Here is a 9,265-nt window from a genome sequence, read left to right as displayed (position 1 = left end):
CCCCTTGAGGAATGACATTCAAATCTCAAATTTCTCCCCCTTTTTTACATGGTTGTCAAAGGGCATAGAATGCCAAAATACTTGACTAAAGACAAACAAAAAACTAACACAAAGGGACCAAGGAGAACAAGACTATCAGGAACAAAGACTTTCAAACTTAGTAGACTTGCCCCCATCTGAGAGAGAGAGAGAGAGAGAGAGAGAGAGAGAGAGAGAGAGAGAGAGAGAGAGAGAGAGAGAGAGAGAGAGAGAGAGATTGAATATCATTAGGCTAGTCTTACCTCAGGATGAGTGGCATTAGGGCAAATTTAGCTGAACTCAAGTTCAATGCTTAGAACTTATCCAAGCTTGGATTGCCCTCAACACTCATATATGGATGAACTTTGTGTTAATATCTGTCCAATTTACTATTCCAACTAAGCCCCAAGTGTCCATTTAGAAATAGTTTATCTAGCTTTTTGCAGAAAGTACTGTAGATAAAAGATAAATGTTGAATAAAATATGTGACTCACATGGGACCCACAAATAGTAGTAAAAATTAGCAATAAGTTGACTTATAAGTGCTTCCCAAATGGGCACTAAGTTTCTCAAAAGCAATATCTTTGTCGGTATAGTTCCTAGTTACCTTACCTATGAATTGGGACCTGAGGAAAATCATTTTGGATATATTGTTTTTTGAAATCAAGTAATTTAGTTAGGCTGGATATTTTGTAATTGTGCCATCTTTTTCTTTTTTATTGGTATGCATTTCAAAAATAGGTTTCTGTGGGTAATTTACTAGGTTTTATCTTCGAAGAACTTTGGAGATATTTATGATGTTGAGAATTTTGTGAAAAGCTTGGATGGGGTGGTTAAAGTGGCAAAAGATTAGCCTTCTTAAATATCAACAAGAAATATTTCTGTTGTCAAAGTTCCTAATCGGGTGACAAAAGACTACATTGTAGAACCTGTTGAGCCTGTTTATAAGCAAAAGGGCAACATATGGCTTGTTACACACTTCCCTTCAGTGAACATGAGAAAATCAGTAAAAACAAGTTCTACTTCTTCTGTTGCATGCTTGGCCATGCTTGGAACTTTGTAGTTGCAACTAGAGATTCAAGAGGTTGTTGACTCAATGGTTGAGTGTCTAAGAACTTTGAGCCGAAAGCTAGATTGCCAATTTATAGCTGTGGATTTGAGGGTTGATGTGTTAGAGAAGAAGGGTTGCCATGAAAATGGTGATACTGGAAGAAAAAACTTGTTATAGTGCACAAGAGCTTGCTAAATTTTTGAAGAAGACCGAGTTTGACAGAGATACCCGAGTCTATTTGACTAAATCAAGGTGGCAAATCAGCCTTGATGCTCTAAAGGATCTCTTCCCTAAAACATATACAAAGGTGAGGGATCTCTTTTTTTCTTATTCAATCTTCTACTTGTTTATATACTTCAATTTTGTCCAACTGCTTACACCTAATCATTGTGTATAATACACTCAAATGCCCTTCTGCTTCCAAGTAGCCGATATCATTAACATCATAATCCTTAATTTGACTTGAAGTCTGATATTTTTTCTTGTATGGAATATTGCTGGAAAGCATAATACCTGTAGATAAAAAGGCAACATTCTTAGATTCTGAAGGCTCTAAATATGAAAAGGTTATTGACTTCTATGTATGTTCTCAGAGTGATGTTTTTGTACCAGCCATCTCTAGCCTGTTCTATTCTAATGTGGTTGGTAAGAGAATTGCTGCCGGTAGAATACAAACACTTGTTCCAGCCAAAATTAGAGGGTCTTCTCCTTCTGCCTCGGATTTCATCACTCCTTACGTGACTAAGAAGAATCGCTTGGCTTATTCATGTTTTTGCTAGTTACCATGCTAAGAAACCCAAAGAAAGTGCAGGACAGATGCATTGAATCCTTCAAAGAAGGTATTGCTTTACCATTACCTTAATCAAAATTTTCAAGTAAGCAGACTGGACAGTTCAATTATGTTATTTATATGCGATTTGGGTTTGAAGTACCCTATTTTTTTTTCTTTTTTTCTTTTTTTCCTGTTAAGGTCATTTCTAAAATATCTTCATTTATTTTTCTTTTTGATAGATAGGAAGTTTTTAAGCTGTCATAGTCGATATGTTGTGTGATATGATATGTTCACAAGAGTTAACCCTATTTATGTTCTTTGTAGAATTGATGTAACTTTCTCTTGTATTTGTTTGAATAAAAAAGGATTATTTGTAGTCATTGGAGATACTATATTGGTGTATGTATCTTGTCTTTAAGTAGTAGTTTTGTTATCAAAACGTGGATAAAACATACGTATAGTTTCTTAGGTATAGTACATTTGGTTCAAATATATCACTACATTGAAGTTAATTATTCTTGAAAAATATAAAATGATTGTGCTTTATTGGTTAATGCAAAAATGTGTTTGAATTAACTAGACGCTCTAATATATTGCACCAATGAACCGAACCTAAGTTTTACCAATATATTTGCTCATATGGATAGTAGTTTGAAAGGTTGCTAAAAAATATAGTTTTTGACAACTCAAAAAGCTAATTTATCAATTTTATCATTTCATTATACAATACATCCAACATCAATAATTCTATTTTAACATACAACATATTAAAATAATATAAACAATCTTACCAGACATAAAATAATATAACCAATTTCTACCCACGTACACCTACAAACCCCATTCAACAACCACAAAAAGCTCACAAACAGCCGTAGCTACTGCCAAACACCCAAACCCACAACCACAGCCAAACACCCATTTAACAAAACACACAAAAAACAAGAAAATCTCAGGCTTCAAGCCCTTATGAATCACCCCATGCTCATGGAAAAGCTACATAACTGAGTTCCATAGTGACCCACGACAAAACCACCGCACAAACCCAGCCACTCTGAAAATCCACCTCACAACCATGGCAACAAGCGACCCACGACAATGATCAACCTAGCCACATTGAAACCACCACTTGAGCCATTCACGGAACCCAACAACCCACTGCACCGATCAACCCAGCCACACTGAAACCCATCACACAAGCCGCCCACAGCACCAGCCAACCATGACACTGATCCACAACACCTACTGCACCGATCGACCCACTCACGGCACCCAACCACACTAAAAGTCACCACACAAGCCATCGGTGGAATGCCTTCCTTGTCTTGGATCTTGGCCTTGATGTTGTCAATGGTGTCGGAGCTCCCCACCTCCAAGGTGTGAGAGGAGAGAGATGACAAAGGAGAATTGAGGGAGGAGAGAGAAGATAGAGAAGACACTAGTTGAGAAAAAGAGAACACGTGAGAGGGAAAGATAGCATTTTACTGTAGTTGAGTGTAAAAAAAATTTTAAGCATGCCACTTTTGATGTAGTAGGTGTTTTTAATGTGTGAGTTGCTAAAATGAATTTTCAGTTATTTTAGCAATCTTGTTGTGAATGCTCTAAGTGCTTGCTTTAGTATTTAGTTGAATTTGTTAAATTTATGTTATACATTTTGTACACACGTATATGTACTAAAGTAATACCTGAATACTTTATTGAACATAATTAATGTAACAGTTGAATGCCTAAATTGAATATATTGAATGAACTTATAGTTTACCTTAGTCTTGTGCTAGCACAATGAAAAATTTTCTTATAACAAATCACTTGTATTGCAAGATTCTTATTCTAAGCAAATTCATATTAACTTGAATAATTTTCTTTCAAATCCTAGGTTAGGAGAAAATGTCTCATCTTTTCATGATGAAATAAGAAGAGCATATTTACAAAGACGTTTTTATCAACCTCTTGGTCATGGTTTACCTGAAAAAGAAATTAGTAGACCATTGCGTCGATTTAATCCTAACTAGTTTAAAGAATACAAAAATTGGTTGAAACAGATCATAAAAAAGGATGATGCATTTTGTTTATATTGTAACTTATTAAGGCAAGATATTTGCAATTGAAAGGGAGATCAAAAGTATAATGATTGCTTGGTTATGCACATTGAAAAAGATGTAGCTGATGGCATTTATAAGAGCATTCACATCAGTCTCCTCAAATTTTTAGGTAAACTAACCCAAAAAATTCTAATTTTTCTAGTTTAGATAGGATGTTTTGTATGCACACGCATCAAACTCAATACTCTGTTTTTTTTTTTTTTTTTTCTACATTTAAATATTAGTGAAAAAGAAAGTCTAAAAATACAACAAAAGGCTAAATATTTTTATGTGGTGAATTGGAACATAATATTTGATTATTTTATTTTAATCAAATTTAGCTATAGCTCAATTGTTGTGAAAATAATGTGTCATTTTGTTGTGTATTCATATTACTCATAGTTAAATTTTCAAAAAGAACAAATTTTATGGTTCCAAGAAATGTTACTGTTCATCTGTAATAAAATTATTATCAAAATATCAAAACCACACATCATGCTGGTGAGCAACTATTTTTAACACTACGTGTCAAAAACTGTATGAGAGAACATAACATAAAAAATGAGAGAGAGAGAGAGAGAGAGAGAGAGAGAGAGAGAGAGAGAGAGAGAGAGAGAGAGAGAGAGAGAGAGAGAGAGAGAGAGAGAGAGAGAGAAAATTTGATTTTATTGAAGTAGTGAGAGTCAATGACTCACTCCTAGTGAGATAAAACTCAGTGTTAAATTTTTTGGTAGTTTGTTAATATTGATGCGTAAACTTTTTTTTGGGTTTTTATCTATATTTTTAATCTCAATCTAGTTTACTGAGATTGATGTGAATGCTCTAATGAAGCTATCATATAACAATTTCAAAATATAAAAACTCGTAGAAGGAAATTTTAAAACTTCATATATTTATGTTTTTTTTTTTTTGGTGATGTCGATATATTCAAAATTTAATTTAATTTTTTTAATTACAACACTGAAAAAAAAAAAAAAAAAAAAAAAAAAAAAGTTCCTACAGCTACCATTGCTTAAAAAATGGTAAAATTATCTTTTATGAAAACTTCTTCATTTTAGCTCACGTGAACATTGTGAAGGGAAAAATTTTGAACTGTTAAATATATTAGCAATGCGATGTGTTATATTATATTGTATATGCTAAAGTGGATGCGGAAGGGGAAGTATAGAATAGGAACACTGAGAACACGAAGGTTACATGGTTCAACCTTGTATCCACGAAGGAATCCCTTAAGTGCTACATATTTATTATATAAGAGTGTAGTATAAATCCTGTATTACAATGAACCCTAACATGAGTATATATAGGCATCTAAACCCTAAACTACTAGTACAAGCAGGATTGGGCTTGGGCCTATTACATTGGGCTTATATATCTAATATATCACTAACACCCTCCCTCAAACTCAAGGCGGAAGCTCGATAAAGGCTTGAGGTTGGATAAGCATGAGTAGATCACTTGGAGATACCCTGAAGAGCGCCTTTAAAGAAACCACAATGAAGAATGTGCCAATTGACCAATTTTGGAGATTCAAATAAAGAAATGGAGTTCAAAATCAGAATCTGCGTGAAAAATTGAGCAAGATAAGCCTTATCTAAAATTTTAACTTTTGGTCAAAGATCAACGCAAAAGTCAAAGTCAGTGATCAGCCAGAGGTCAACGAGTCTAGGACAATCAACGGGCTACACTATCCAGGTCGAGTCACGGATCAAATTGCAGAGTCGCTAACGTCATACGATGACTTGTTAATGACGTAAACTGAGGCTGATGTGGACATGCTTGTGTGGCTATTGACATGGAGTGATGACGTCAGATGACATCAACAGGGGTTCTTCGGCGCATTGAGGAGAATCCAGAAACCCAGGCAGCATGTGTGAGCGTGTGTTAATGAGATCGACAGTTGGACTTCTCGGGTTTTGCAAATCGACATGCTATGAGGCCAACTGAGTGGCGCGTGTGATTATAATCCTATCTAGGATTCGAGAATTTTGGTGGTGCATGGGGGGAGGAGTGGGAGCCATTGTCCGCGTGTGGTGGCACATGCAGCTGCCGATGGAGGCCGAGTTCTTGGGCTTTGGTCTTGAGAGGTCGTGGAGCACGTCTGTTGTGTTGGTTTCATCAGGTTAAGCCTCGATTTGCACAAATCTAAGAAGGTAAGTCACAATTTGCTTAGTTGTTGGATTTTGACACAGCACAAAGCCATGGTGGCTACGAGATGCTGTGGATGTAAGATCCAGTAGACAAGCATGTGTGACTTTAGATGGTGGTGTGCACGTGAGAATCTTCTTTGCTTGCTAGAGATGTTTGTTTGATGCCAAGAACTAAGTTTGGTTCTAATACCATGTTAAATATGCTACAATGGATGCGAAAGGGGAAGCATAGAATAGGAACACCGAGAACACGAGGGTTACGTGGTTTAGATTTGCCGACTTATATTCACGGAAGAATCCCTTAAGGGCTATACATCTTTTTTGTATAAGAGTGTAGTACAAAAACTCGTATTACAATAAATCCTAACATGAGTATTTATAGGCTTCTAAACCCTAAACTACTAGTACAAGTAGGAGTGGATTTAGGCCTATTACATTGGGTTAATATGTCTAATATATCTCTAACATGAACCCCAAATATAAATTGCTGATGAACCTTTTTGTTATCATTCTGCGTGATGTGAACACATTAAACACGAATTTGGAAAAACAAACCAATCAAAATTCCATGCACGTTTACAATTGGGTTAATGGTCTAAAGGTGTATTTCCTTCTTTTTAAAAAGTGCTGATCTCATTTCCTGGTGCGAATATTAAATATGCTCAATGAGGCGGTCAATCTTACCCAACTGACTCACTTTAATCGGTAACGTCACGACATGCACGTGTTGGGCATAAGAAAATCTTACTTAACAAACTTAGTCCAATGACATTGAATATCATTTTATGAGGTCATGTGAAGTGTTTGCTTTTTTCTGACACTTGGGTTCTTGGGCGCATGTTGAGCATAAGTAAATCTCACTTGACGTTTACCAAAAAATAAAAAAAGAAATCTCACTTGACAAACTTAGTCCAATGACATTAAATTTCAATTTACAAGACAATTTTCCCGAACATCTTTCTCACAACATATAGGATTACACATGTTTTAAGAGATACCTTTTTGTTTTTCTCATGTATTCTCATTCTTTGTTCCCACCTAGTCACCCTATTGTCACTAACTCATTGGCAATTTGGCAGAGGATTCCTCCCCCTATTATAATATAATAAAAATGTTGACCCATTTTAGTGTTTGAGTTGTTAAAAATGGTTTATTGAGGGTTTTAACAACTCCAATGATATTTTTTAAAAAGCTATAAAGCTGCATTTTACACCTCAAATTACAAAAAATAATAATAATAATAATAATAATAATAATGCCCAACATCAATGGTGCCCAAAGCCAATTTTTTTTTCGCAATTTGCTACATTGAACTGCCAAGACTAACCGTTCATTGTGTTGGAAATATTTTAGTGAATAAACAAATTTTGATACAACAAATAATATACTAAATAATTAGTAAGAATATAAAATAAAGATAGTTTAGAACAATCTCACAATACTATAGAATCACGTAGCGAAAACGTTGTCCTTGAAGCTTGATTCATGCCACCCAAAGTAAAACTTGGTGTGACTGGTTCTCTAGGCCAAACAACCTCCCAGAATTAGATTATAGTGTCCACCTTTGTGATGGATGCACTTTCACTCATGAAGGTTCAAGAACAACCCTCTATTGTCTTTCCTTAGAAAAAAAAATATAAATTGTAGAAAAATATGTGGGAGAGAAATATAATAGAATTGTGTATAGTTAAATATATAGTAGTAAAATATAATTTATAGGAAAGGCTATGATGATGGATATAATTTTGGCTATTCATGAGTCATGACAATAATTGGTTACTAATAACCCATAAAATCTCAATGGCTATATTATCCATTATTACCCAATGACTATATTTCTCATAACCGCCCAACGACTATTTTACTTATAAATTCTCAACAATTAGAAAATAAATAATAATAAAAGTATTTGGAACACACACTCACAGCAACACATTGTAGCAAGAAGGGACAATTTAAATATATATATATATATATATATATTACTTTACTACATTTTTGTCTCCACTTCTCATTATTAAAAAAATTTCTCTTTTTTCTTTGTCGTGTGAGGGTCTCTTCTCTTCTTCTTCTTCTTCTTCTTCTTCTTCTTCTTCTCTCTCTCTCTCTCTCTCTCTCTCTCTCTCTCTCTCTCTTTATTTTTTTTTTCATGCCAACTCCTCCCTCTTCTCTCTCAATTGAAACTAATCCTCTCACTCTCTCTTTGTTGGATCTCGATGGGTCTACTCCATCTATTCTTCAACAAATTTTTCCAATGGTTTCACTGGTGGATTGGGTTCATTGGTGTTGACTAGGTTGTGGGTTGTTGTGGTGTGTGTGTTGGTTCATGGGTGTGGTTGGTGGGTCATGTCGAGTGGTTTGTGTGGTGGTTTTTAGCTTATTTGGGTTGTTGGGTTGTGATGTGGTGGTTGGTGGTAGTGTGGTTGTGGTATGGTTGGTGAGTTTGTGGTAGTTGGGTTTGCTAGCAGTGGGTTGTGCATGGTGGTTGTGGGTGGTTGTTCTTGACTTGCTAGTTATAACTTCAAAGGATAGAGAGAAACAGAGAAAGAGAGAGAAAGAGACATATATGAATAATAATAAAAAAGAATAAAGAAATATATATTTAAACGAAGTGGTAAATAAGGTAGCTAGGATTGAACATTTATAATGATTTACTCCATAATCATGTTCTACCATTAGATCAAGATATCAATTACTTTCTTTTTGGTGTAAGCAATATTTAAACACTTATCTCTTATCTGACGTACGCCAAAATGCTTTAGCAATTGAGTAACTTGAGTTAAAACCAAACTTTATGTAATTTGAACTAGAAGATCAAGCAGACCCCCCCCCCCCCCCCTTCCCCCAAAAAAAAAAGTTAATTTATAATACTCATAAAGTAAGCGTGATTGAAGATTAGATCACTCAACAAAGCAATTATTTATTTACTTTTCTTAAAGTGAAAAGATAGATATGCCGAAATTAGCAATTGAGTTAACTAGAACCAATCAAATCAATGTATTTTGAACTAAATATCAGACACCTAATTTTTTTTTTTTTTTTAAAGTTAACTTGTAATATGTATTTTGAATAAAAGATCGTGCACCCTATTTTATTTTTTATTTTTTATTTTTTAAAGTTACCTTGTAATGCTCATTAATTAAGTAAAGATGCAAAAAAAAAATAAATAAATAAATAAAATAAAATAAAAAAA

General features: G+C 34.5%; 1 pseudogene; it reads left to right on the top strand.

The window, feature by feature from the left end:
- The first annotated feature begins 571 nt into the window (after positions 1–571).
- Positions 572–1,848, top strand: LOC115991300 (annotated as a pseudogene).
- Positions 1,849–9,265: the final 7,417 nt, after the last annotated feature.

Source organism: Quercus lobata, chromosome 5 (assembly GCF_001633185.2).
Source record: "Quercus lobata isolate SW786 chromosome 5, ValleyOak3.0 Primary Assembly, whole genome shotgun sequence".
Lineage (NCBI taxonomy): Eukaryota > Viridiplantae > Streptophyta > Magnoliopsida > Fagales > Fagaceae > Quercus > Quercus lobata.
This window is presented reverse-complemented; position numbering and strand designations above follow the sequence as displayed.